Source organism: Vombatus ursinus, unplaced genomic scaffold (genome assembly GCF_900497805.2).
Source record: "Vombatus ursinus unplaced genomic scaffold, bare-nosed wombat genome assembly UNPS02009770.1, whole genome shotgun sequence".
Taxonomy (NCBI): domain Eukaryota; kingdom Metazoa; phylum Chordata; class Mammalia; order Diprotodontia; family Vombatidae; genus Vombatus; species Vombatus ursinus.
This window is the reverse complement of record NW_020949548.1, coordinates 16,204,694-16,217,624: the sequence shown is the minus strand read 5'-3', so window position 1 is coordinate 16,217,624 and position 12,931 is coordinate 16,204,694. Positions and strand designations below refer to the sequence as shown.

Sequence of the window (12,931 nt, the reverse complement as noted above, 5' to 3'; positions counted from 1 at the left end):
TCAGATACTTAGTAGATGGGTAACCCTGGGCAAGTCACTTAACCCATTTGCCCCAGTTACCTCAACTGTAAAATAAGGTTACTAATAGGATTGCCTCCCAAGGTTGTTGTGAGGATCAAATGAGATAATATTTATAAAACACTTGACATAGAAGGCACTATTTAGCTAGGAGGAGAAGGAGAAGTGGTGGTGGTGGTGGTGGTGGTAGTAGTAGTAGTAGTAAATAGGAAGTTTGTTTTTTCTTATAATGACTCCAAATCTGCCTCATACAAGTTCTCCTTATCATTATCATTATCAACAGAGTAATTAAATTTAAAATGTTGATATTAATAACAACAAATAGCATTTATTCAGTGCTTTCCATATGATATCTTATTTAATCCTCACAACAACCCTGGCACATAGATACTATGATTATCTCCATTTTACAGATGAGAAAACTCAGTCTGAGAGTGGTGAAGTGACTCTCTGGGTGATACAGCTGAGTAAGTGCCTGAAGCAGGATTTGAATTCAGGTCTTCCTGATTCCAAATCCAGTGCTCTTATCTACTGTACCAACTGTCTGCCTTTAGGTAGTGGTTAGTTCTACCCTCTGCAGCCAAGCAGAACAATTCAAACCCCTCTTCCCCAAGATATTTGGGTCATCCCCAAAGTCTTAGTGGAGTTTGAAGTCTTAATATCTTAAATGGCTATTATATCATTATTATTATAATAATTATAGCTTAAGTAACAATTAAAGTTTAAAACTGCAACTATCAGATACCTGAAGATGCTTACCATATCCCCAATCCCTTCTGCTATTGCTCCTACTTTTACCTGTGACCCTGACTTCTATCCCCACCTCACCGTCTACCATTCCAGATTGTGCTACAGACAGTTACCTCACCTGCCTCATCAGAACACCTGCAGAAACCATGTTTTCAACCAAACCAGCTTTGCTCATGATTAGACCCTTAGATATTTCAATCCATTTGCAGCCTATAGGAGAAGGAACAAGAGATGCTAGGAAAATATCAAGCCATCCCCTCTGGTAAACAATGCTGGTTACCAAGGCCCAGATCGGTTACCATTCATTTGGCTCTCCCTAGGCTGTTAAGAATGACGAGGTGACTCATTTCCCCAGCCTACTCACTGCACATAAGCCCTCTAACTCTCTATGTGTGATGGGGATCTTCTCCATAAGCCAAAGTCCTTTGTCATACAAACCAAATGAGCGAGCAGTAGACAGAGATGGATTCTTTCAAAACGGAAACTTCATTTACAATTCCATTTTCTATTAGGTGGTGAGTGTCGTCAGCCTTGGAAGCACCCACCACAGAATTTTGTCAGATTGAATTAGATCCTGTTAATGAAAATCACTTCCCTTTCACAGAGACCATACCCCACGTGGTTTTCTCAGGTCCAAGGGGAAAATTCAGTTCATCACAATCTGAATAACCATGTATCTTTTCCCTGCTTTGATTTTGGTTTTCAAATTCCTAGTTTTATTTTTCTATCTTGGAAACTCTTCTTCAGCTTGCAACAGGGACATTAGGAATCCACCATCCTTGACCCATCTCTGAGACAGTTTTGACTTTCCCCTGTGCACTAGGAAGGACCAAGCATGAAAGAGATGGGCTGAAAGCAAAGACAAGGAAGAGGACAAGGAGAGAGGGAAGGCATCACAGTCCACTGTTGATAATGCACACAAAATGAAACTCAGACTCCTTGCTGTCTGCTTGCTCCAGATCAGGAGCTGAATAAATCTTTACTGGTTGACACATTAATTGATCCCGTGAGGTGGAGGTCAACACATCTTCATGTGTTGTTGTCAGACCCTCAGCAACCTGTCCTTCCGACCCATCAGCACTGCTCACAGCCTGTTTGCTCAGCTGGCTCTTAGCGCATGCAAAAGAACAGGTGTAGGCAGACAATTATGGGAAACGGAGTGGTCAGATAGCAAATGTCCCAGCAAACAATTCCTGACAGCCCAGAGCTTTGCTGGACCCTAATCCTAGCCATGTCCTCCTACATAGAGAATTGTTTTTGTTTTAGGATTAAGTGACTTGCCCAGGGTCACACAGCTAGTAAATGTAAAGTGTCTGAGGCCAGATATGAATTCAGGTCCTCCTGACTCCAGGGCCACTGTGCCACCTAGCTGCCCCTGTACATAGAGAATTTTGACCTGGCTTGTGGAATGCTGAATGAAATAGAAAAATCACTGAATTGGGTATCTAGACTAGAGATCTGGGATCTAATGCAGGTTCTGCCTCTAAATTGCTATATGACTCAGGAAAGTTCCTTCCCCTGTGCGGGCCTCAGTTTCCTCTCTTTCACAATGAGATAGTTGGACTAATAAGACTTCTAGATCCCCTTCTGGTCCTTACGGTCTGTGACTTCTATGTTTCATTGAGTTTAGAACTGGCAGACACCTAGTCCTCACCCCTTGTTTGACTAAGAGGGAAACCGAGGTCCAGAGAGCTTAAAACAACTTGTCTGAGGTGTAATCACTAGTAGGCAGCAAAGCTGAGATTCACTCTGACTCCAAATCCAGGGCTTTTCCCACCATATCCCACCGCTACCCCTGAACATATACTCCTCATAGGCATTAGACCTGACTAGCGATGAGCTCTGGGTCTGGTTCCTCATCATCTTCTTTGTCCTTTCCCACCTAGGATCCAGACAGCCTTTTAGCCTGGGATCCCGGCTTGCCCTGAAGCCTTCCTTCAGTGATAGCCCCATTCATTCACAGAGCCAGAGCCACAGTCAGAACCTGTGTGGTAAGCTCAGTCAGCCAAGGAAACTGACCCTGAAGCTGACGTGTGCTTAATGGCCGAAGTGACTGTTATCAGATCAGCTGGTCATTCAGCACCCTGCAGCAAAGAGCTTTACCCAGGATGATTTTGAGGAGACCGAAGCCATTTTTCAAGTGTTTTTTCTTCTTACTATGTGAGTTCTCCCAGATCTAGAGTCAGCATCAACAGCCTTCAGTACTAGGGTGTAGTATTTAAACTTCGTTATCACCAGTGGCGCAGCTATTAACATTTATATCACACGTTAAGGTTTGCAAAGCATTTCCCATTTATCTCCTCTGAGCCTTACAACAGCCCAGGGAAGTAGATGTTATTTTTCCCCATTTTATGGATGAGAAAACTGAGGCAAACAGGGGTTATATGACTTGTCCGGAGTCACACAGCTAGTAAACATCTTCCTGACTCTATTTACCACCTAGCTGCCACCTAGCACAGTATGGAGAAGAGCTCTGAGCTGGGAATCCTGGGAACTGGCTTCTAATTCAGACTCATTATGTGTGCTTGTTCAAGGGCAGGGGAGTGGCATTCCTTGAGACAAGTTCTAGTTTGCAACACATACAGAGAGAGACAGAGAGACACAGAGACAGAGAGCTAGTGGTCACAGGGCTGAGCCCCAGTAGGGTAGAATAGGATCAGGAGGATATCTTTAGAGAATCCCTTCAGACTAAAGACAGGGAAAATACACCTAGCCCTCAGATCAAGGTCAAGGCAGTAAGTACAGGAGAGTACTCAAGGGGAAGAAAATCTTACCTGCTTTCCCTCTGCCCCTTCCCACTAGAACAAAAAAACAAAAACAAAAAGCACCTCAAAAGAATTACCAAAAAGGCAGAGCCTCTGAGAGAAACTGAGGCAGCTGGCTAAATTCCCCCCTCCCAGCACAGAGTTTCCTCAGTCCTTGGGGTGTGGGGGTAGGGAGGTAGTAAGGGAACATTGGGTAGGGGATACCGGCTCCATGGCCACAAGGTAGAAGTTGAACCAGCTGACCTGCCTGCTCCTTCCAGCGCTGACATCCTATGATTCTGACTCAGACTGCATCCTCTCCATCCTACTGGAGCTCTCAAGGGAAATGGCTCCATCTGCTCTGGCTCTGGGGCAGGGAAGGACACTGATGTAGACTGATGTGGGGAGGGAGGGGGCAGCCTCTGCCTAGGAGAGCCCTTTGAAAGAGGACAAGGAATAATCCCAGCGCCCTGGTTCTGATGGTATCTGTTTCTATTGGGCTCTTATGGTACCAAAATGGCTTCCTCTGTGCCTCAATAGGAGAGATGTGAGTGTATGTATGTAGGAGAGAGTGAATGCATGTGTAATAGGAGAGATGTGTATGTGTATATATATATATATATATATATATATATATATATATATATAGGAGAGATGTACATGTGTATATATAGGAGATATGTGCATGTATGTATATAGGAGAGAATGCATATATGTATGTAGGATAGATGTGTGTGTATGTATGTAGGAGAGAGTGCATGTATGTATAACAGGAGAGATGTGTATGTGTATATATATATATAATAGGAGAGATGTACATGTATATATATAGGAGACATGTGCATGTATGTATATAGGAGAGAGCTCACAAATCATTAATGCCATTTTGAAAAGGAGGAAACCGAGCCTCAGAGAAGTTAAATGTCTTGTCAAGGTCACGTAGCAAGTAAGCTGCATAGCAGGGATTCAAACATAGGTCCTTTGACTCCAAGTCCAAGTTGTTTCACTCTGATACTAAAGAAAGACAAGGGAGCAAAGGGGCATGTGCAGAGCTCAGAGTCACCGTTAGGAAGGATGGCTGCCAGAGGAGATCCACACACACACACACATACACACACACACACACATACATACACTCATACACACACATACATATACACACACATATGCACACATACAAACCATACCTCAAATACCAAGCAATAAACTATTTGAGGAACTCTAAGAGAGGTAGAGGCTGGCAAGGGGAGCAAAGAAAAGAATCCTGAACTTGGAGCCAAAAGACATAGATGTAGTCCTGCCTCCATCAATTACTATCTGTGTGACCTTGGGCAAGTCAATTTGCTTCATCATGCCTCAGACTCCTCTGCAAAATAGAACTCAAACCTGCCTTGGCTACCTCAGGGGGTTGTTATGAGGACCAAAAAAGAGAATGGAACAGGAAGGGCTTTGAAAATTGGAAGGCTCTGTCTAGATGAAAGGGATTATTAGTATTGCAGCACATACTTCCTGCTCGGTTCCCATGGCAACCCATGGACCATGATATTATCAACACTCAGGTGTCTGAGACATCCCACCCCCCACCCCCACCTCCAACAGAAGCAACTGAAAAAAGCCAAGTTTCTGGTTCTGTGGGGGTACAGCTGCTGCTGGGAGAGGCTTTGGGGACCACCCCTGGGTGCAAAGGCCTGGTCAGCCTTAGCTGAGCCAAGATAGGATCATGGAATCACAGAATCACAGAGGTGGAAATTACCTCAGCAAGGATATGGTCTGACCCCAACCTGAAGAAAAATGCCCTCTGTACTGTCCCAAGATTGTGTTTATCCAGCCCCTGCTCAGAATTCATTACCTCCAGTGGCAGCCCCTTACCCTTCCAAACACCTCTAGCTGTAAGCTGAAATCTGCCTTCTTGCACTTCTTCACGAGCACACACACAAGCACACACCTGCTCTCTGGGGCCATGTAGAACAAATATAATTGTAATGATCGTGTGAACCTGCAAAGTCCATTCCCTTCTCGAGGCCTCAATAAAATGGGGACGTTGGATTAGAGGATACCATGGGAGGAGGAGAGAGACCTTTTCTTGGGGGTTGGGGAAAGGAGACTATGTGTGCGGAGGTCTGCCCAGAATGTCACAAATTCTTATACATGACCCTGGTTAGTTTTGCCGAACTGTTTGTTGTTTATTCATTGTCAAAACAGAACTCTCTGAATTAGGGAGGGAGGAGGGATAGATTGGAAAATGCAAGTGATATAAGAACAAAAGGCAAATACTAGTTTAGGGTTGTTTTTTTTTAAATGATTGATGGAATTAGCCCCAGACAGATGGGATTTCCTAGACAATAGGGCAGAGTTAGGAGAGGAGAGGTGAATCCTGATGACTTTCCAGAGGATGAACTTGCTTTGTTCCCAGCATTCTAGTGACCAAAGCTCCCTTTTAATTGGCCCTTCTGTCCAACTACAGTAAAATGATAACTGATGGTTTAATTAAAGATTTGGAGTAACTCCAAGGCTCCAAAGTGCCTTCTGAAGCATCAGGAAAAAAATTCCATTGTGTTTGTGAAGCTCTCCAAGTTTTGTTCTTTTTCAGTTGTCTCCAACTCTCCACAATCCCATTTGGGGTTCTCTTGGCAGAGATACTGGCGTGACTTGCCATTTCCTTCTCCAGATCATTTTACAGATGAGGAAACTGAGGCAAACAAGGTGAAGTGACTTGTCCAGGGTCACACAACTAGTAAGTGTCTGAGGCCGAATTTGAACTTACAAAGGTGAGCCTTTGTGATTCCAAGCCCAGCGCTCTTTCCACTCTGCCACCTAGCTACCTTGTATTTTATTGCATTTTATGAAGGGGAAAAAAATAACTTAGAGGCATCATTAGATCAAATGTTAGAACGAATTCTAGTATCAGCTAGTCCAGCCCCTTTGTATCTGAACTATCTAGATGTCGATTGGGTCTCTTCATCTAACAGGAAAAAAGACTGAGATACAGAGCAGGGAATGGCTTACCCAGGCTCACCCAAGAGCAGTGTGCAAAGTTGGTTTGGGATTCAAGCCCCTTCTAAAACAATGCACCTCACATTGCTTCCCTCAGTCCTTCAAAGGTGTGAATCCCTACAGGGCAGCACGTATAGTTCCTCTCTGTTATCCAGGATGGTTGATTAAGCAGATCATTTATCACCCATAGAAAAAAAAAAGTGGGAGGGGGGGAGAGACTAAATTTATTAATACATTCAAACTCTCCCTCCAGTCTCCACCACTTACTCAGGACCCCACGGGAGCTGACTCTGTGTAAAATCTAAGACTACCCCTCCTTCTTCGGGACCCTTCTCTAGGTTCTGTGACCCTCAGAATTAGGTAACTCTTTCCTATACATAAAGAGACATTGTGGCATAGTGGAAATTCTTGGACTGGAATTTGCAAAGCTTCTTAAGGGCAGGGACTATTTTTGCCTTTATTTTTATCCCCAGTGTTTAGCACAGTGCCTACTAGCATATACTAAGCAATTAATACATGTGTTGATTGATTGATTGATATGATATAATACTAATCCTATATCTGTTCACTAATTTGCTAAGAGACCTGGGTTAAGTCCCTTCCCTTAATCTAGATCTCAATTCCTCTTCTGTAAAATGATGGTATTGTAAGAAAATGTTTTATATGATTGCATATGTATAATCTATATCTGATTTATTACTGTCTCAGGGAGGAGGGAAGGATAGAATTTGGAACGCAAAACTTTTTTTTAAATGTTAAAAAATTATTTTAACATGTAATTGGGGGGGAAATAAAATATATTTTTAAAAAGATAGTTTTGCTCTTAAACATTAATAAGACATTGTTAATCTTTTGTTAAAAAATGAGAGTATTAGAACACAGAATCAATGAGCCAGCCAGTTTTCCATTCAGGAGTTCACAAAGTGTGGTCTAGGGACCCTAGGGGGTCTGCAAAGTTGAAATTATTTTCTTAATAATACTAAGATATTTTAATTTCTAATACAGTAAATATCAACAGACATAACCCAAATAACAAAAGCTCTTTGGGGTCCTTAAAATAATTTTTAAGGGCATAAGGGGTCCCAATGCCAAAAGTTGGAGAATCACTAGCATAAATAGGTAATTCTAGGGGCAGCTAGGTGGCGCATGGACACTTACTAGCTGTGTGACCTTGGGCAAGTCACTTAACCCCAATTGCCTAAAAATAAATAAATAAATAAATGATAAATAAATGAATGAATGAACGAATGAATTAACAGATAAATAAATAAACAAATAAATAGGTGATTCCACAGTTAGTCTTGACGTAGAATGGGCAAAAGTCTTAACACAGCCATTGGTTTGCTGTGTAAAAATATCTCTCCAGTTTGCAGTTCTCCAGGATAAAAACCACTGGACTTGGGTGCTAGAAGATACAGGGTGGAATACTATCTCTGTCACTTAACTAATTCTGCATGAGTCTCAGTTTCTTCTTTTGTAAAAAAGGAAAGGGCTAGATTAGATCAAAGCTTCTCAATGTTTCTGTGTCACGCCCTTTGACAGTCTGGTTAAACATATGGAATTCTTCTCAGAAAAAAATGCTTTTAAGACTAAAAGAATAAAGTACATAGGATTCCAAAGGAAACCAATGATATTGAAGTCATTGTCAAAATATTTTTAAGTTCACGGGGGCAGCTAGGTGGTACAGTGGATGTATCATCAGCCCTGGAGTCAAGAGACCAGACTTCAAATCCAAACTCAGACACTAACTAGCTGTATGACTCTGGGTAAGTCACTTAACCCTGATTGCCTTAAAAAAAATTTAATAATTAATTTTTTTTAAAAAGTTCACAGATTCCAGGTTAAAAATCTCTGGACTAGCTTATCTCCAATGCCCCTCCCCCCAGCTCTACCAATCTGTGTTCTATCATCTGAGGATGTTCTAAACCCAGACATCCTTTGATTTATCTGGGAAAACATCCTGTCATGCTGGGAGCTCCTTCCTCTTGTCCTGCCCTGGCCAGAATGCAGGGTAAGGAGCCCCAGCCCTACCTTCTCAGCCTGGCCCAATGTGTCTTCCCAGAGAGACATGGATGAAAGTGACAGGTAAGAGAGGGCCCACCTGGAGGAGAGCCCTATTTCATTCTGACTTGCAACCAGAGCATATAGATCCCGGCTAGGTAGAAGATTCATTGCCGGAAGGCTCACAGAATGTTTAATCTCTTAAGTGCCTGAGGGGATAGAAAAACACTTGCCCAGTAATTTATCTTATTTGTCTTCCTCGGAGACTCCTGCCCACGGATGTGATGGCTGCTTGCTCTGTGGAACTGATTCCACATTTGTTTCCTTAATGGACATACAGTCCCTAACCCAGGAGGAGGATAGCTGTGGATGGGAGAGGAAAAGAGGGAAAGAAGAGGGGATAGAGGAAGAGAAGGAGAGAGAAAGGGAGGGAGCGGATAAAAAGGAGGGAGAGGGGGAGGGAGAGAAGCAAAGAAGAGGGGATAGAGGGAGAGAGGGAGAGAAGGAGAGAGAGAGGGATCAGAATGAGAGAGGGAAAGAAAGACAGAGAGAAGGAGGGATCTTTGCACATGCATGCTGCAGCCAAGATGACCTTCATGGCCAAAGGGGCCCTCATCATAATTTACCAGTGGCCCACGTCCCCATCCTGCTGATGTTGCCGTGCAGAATTCTCCATGGAATGAGTGACCTCCAGCTCTCTGGAATCTCCAGCCATGGCTGACCCTCATCTGGCCATACTATTCACTTGGATGAATGTGCTAAGACCTTTCATGTCATACCTCTCCCCAAAGTCCAAAGCAGTGTGGTGTAGCGGGAAGACTGCTAAACATGGAGCCAGAAGGCCTGTGTTCAATTCCAGTTCTGATACATAAGGGATTATGCCACCATGCAAGTAAAGCCACCTCTCATAGTCTCAGCTGCCCATCTGCTAAATGGGGATAAGGACGCTTGCACTGCCTACCCAACCAGGCTGTTGTGACAAACACACTTTTAAATCTGAAAGCACTAGGGAAATGTCAATTCTTCTTGGGAGTGCTGATTACATCCTAGGCATATTGAAAATAGAGATGTGGGGATAAAACAGGTGTTGACCTTGGGAAGATCATAGATTTAGAGCTGGGAGGGTCCTCAGAGATCATCTAATCCAACGCCCTCATTTTACAGCCAAGGAAACTGAGGCCCAAGAGGTTAAATACCTTGCCCGAGATCACACAGGTGTCAAGGGTTAGATTTGAACCTAGGTTTTCTGACTCCAGAGTTAGTGCTCCAACTACAACCGAAATGTCTGCACCCTCACTCTGGGTCCATTTCCCAAAGCCAGATACTCTTGGTTTCCTGAATAATTTCTGTCTAGAACGAGTCTAGGAGAGTGTAAAGAGGTTGGGCAAGGAAGGGGAGCAGGCAGCAGAGAGAATGCCGTTAGGGGAGGAAGCCACAGAGAGTCTTAGGTAAGTTGTAGCCAAGGTGGAAACTCACCCGAGAAAATAAACATGGTCAGAAGGCAAAAAGCCACCATGCATCCCAAAGAGAGAGAAAGGCTGAGTCCTGAGGTCCGGCAAAGAGAGGGGCCACCCAGGAGTGCAGATCCTCTTGGAGTAAATGGCCAGAAGAAAGGGGACGGGAGAGGCAAGAGGTGGTTGTCTGTAAAGGAGAAGGAAAGAGAGCAGGAGAAGGGGGAGGAAAGAACCTTCCTAGTGTTCTATAGTCCCAAGGCTGAAGGGACCCTGAGAATCCAGACACCATCATTCCTGTATACCTGGTCATTCACAACACAGTTTTATGGAACTTTGCAGTTTGCCTGTGATTACTTACAGGGTTTCTTCATGTTCACCCCAAGTAGCCAAAACTCTATGTTATAGCCAAACCACTAAGCACTGGGAATTTTCACAAACTCTCCTCCATAGCTTAGACATGGTAATTCACAGAGCAACCCACAGCACTCTGCAGTTTGTTCAGGATTGCCCAGGCTCCCTGGAATAGGCTGTGCCCCAGACTTTTCCTACAACATCTGCTTTCCCAGTACAGGACATCCAAAACTGAGAACACTATTTAACCTAAGGGTTTTGTCCGCCATCAGCAAATCTATGCAGATGGATCCCAGCAAAATAATGTTCCAAAAACAAGTAGTTTCTTCACCACTACCATCCCACCTCTGCCCTGCCCAGCTTCAGAGAACCACAGGATACCAAGGTTTGGAGCTTTCCTGTCCCCAGCAGTTGAGATAAATATAGCTAACTTGGTACTGACAGCCTGGGACAGCATCTCCTTCTATTCCCTCAGCATATCTTGATTGAATTAACCTTGGGCTAGAGATCAGACCTGGGTTCTAGCCCTGGCTCTGCCACTAATGTGCTGTGTGACACTGTTCCTCTCTGGGCCTCAATGTCATCGTCTGTAAAATGGTGGTAACAATACTAATGCTTCCAAAACAACTCCAGGGTTGTGAGGAAATCATTTTTTGAAGCTTAAGGTACTCTTGGAACATCTGTTGCTACCACCATCATTATTCCCATCATTATTATCTTTATTATTATCCTTTATTTAGGTAAGACACTTAATTCTCTGTAGGCCCCAGTTTCCTCATCTGTTAAATGGGGAGAAGGAAACTAAATGACCTTTATGGTCTCTTACAGCCCCAAATTTATGTTCTGGGTTCTCCTTCCTGATGCTGCATCAGAGATCAAAGGAGGTAATGGGTGGGAAAGAGCTTCATGAACCATGAGATGTCATACTCATCATATAAGATGGAGACCCAGAGGCCAACCCAGGCTGTGGGGGCAATGATGGGCTTCCACAGACAAGGGATGGAGGAGGGGGAGGGGAAGGAGGCAGTTTCCTCTGATAGCTACAGAGCCTGAAACCGTGATGTTCTCCTTAACCCAGTCTCTTCCTCATTGGCCCCATACAGACAAAGGATCTAGCTGCCCCTTCAGTGAGGCTCCCTGACTACCCTATGTCTCCTCTCCCTTAAGCCCCAACCTACCAAAGGGGGTCTGAAATTCTGTTACCAGAGCCTCCCACCAATGATTTCATGGTTAGGAAGGTTTTTTTTTTCCTCTCAAGCTGAAATCTGCCTTGCAGTAACTTCCAACTCACTCATCATAGTTTGATTCATGAGATCAAGTAGGATAAGCTAACTCCTCCTTCCACGTGACAGGCCTGCAAATTTCTGAAGACAGAGGTAGTGGCCTCCCTCCCTATGCCCCTAGTGTTCCCTTCTCCAGGCCAAGCATCCTCACATTCATTCAACCTCAGGCCTTTCTCCTCTGGACAGATACCAGCTTGTTTGTGAGTTCTTCCTAACGTGTGGTGCTCACAACTGAACACAAGACTCCAGGTGTGGTCAGACTAAGGCAGAGGAGAGCAGGATCGTCACACCCTTCAGTCTGCACACTATACTTTCCTTAGTGAAGCCTAAGATCATGTCACCTTTTTTTCCAATACTGTGTCACATGGCTCATCCCTATTGATCTTAAAGTCCACTGAAAGAACTAGGTCTTTTTCATGGGAACTCTTATTTCCCACCCTCTGCAAAAAGCCTTTGCTGTTTCCCCTTAATGCTAGCGCCTTCCCTCTGCTAAGCTTAATAAATATAGATATATAGATTATAAATAGAGATATATATACACACACATACACACATATATGTATGTGTATGTATGAGTATATGTATATGTATATATCTGTGTATATTATGTGTATGTATATACACATACATATATTTATTTTATTTATATGTTATATATATGTATACATACATATAAATGTAAATGTACATCTTATTTGTACATAGTTGTTTGCACATTGTCTCCTTGAGAAGGGACTGTCTTTTACTTTTCTTTGGATCTCCAGTGCTTAGCACAGTGCCTGGCACATAGCAGGTACCCAATAAGTGTTTATTATTATTGTTGACCCTTTTCCCACCCTGTACTTGTGCAGTTGTCTTGAACCCAAATGTGGGACATTCCATTTGCCTCCTGTCAAATTTCATTTCATGAGATTTGGCCTATCATTCTAATTCCCAATTCCGTCATCCAATACATTCCTGCTTTATGGGAATTGGGTAACTGGTGGAGTTCGGCACAGTCATCAGAAAACCAATTGGAGAGCTGAGCCCCAAGAGATGGGGCACAGGATGGGCAAATCCAAATGAAGGAATGGACCTGAGAGCATGGAGCTCTGCCCTCACTAGGACAAAACTTTGTAATAATCTGGGACATTGTGGAGAGAGCATGAGGGCAATGGGCACTGCGTGGTAGGAGAGTAGAGGAAGAGAACCTACAGGGATAAGGTAATACTGAAGGATGTAGGGGAATCTACTTGGTTATATTGCTGGGGACCATAGGGACTAGCCCTGATAGACAGTCAAGAATAATCAGATAGATAGATAGATAGATAGATAGATAGATAGATAGATAGATAGA

General features: G+C 43.5%; 1 protein-coding gene across 1 annotated transcript in view; it reads right to left on the bottom strand.

Annotated features, from left to right (window-relative positions):
- The window catches only part of INSC (INSC spindle orientation adaptor protein), a 173,325-nt gene that overhangs the window by 40,725 nt on the left and 119,669 nt on the right, over positions 1-12,931 (bottom strand). The gene's annotated exons all lie outside the window — the stretch shown is intronic.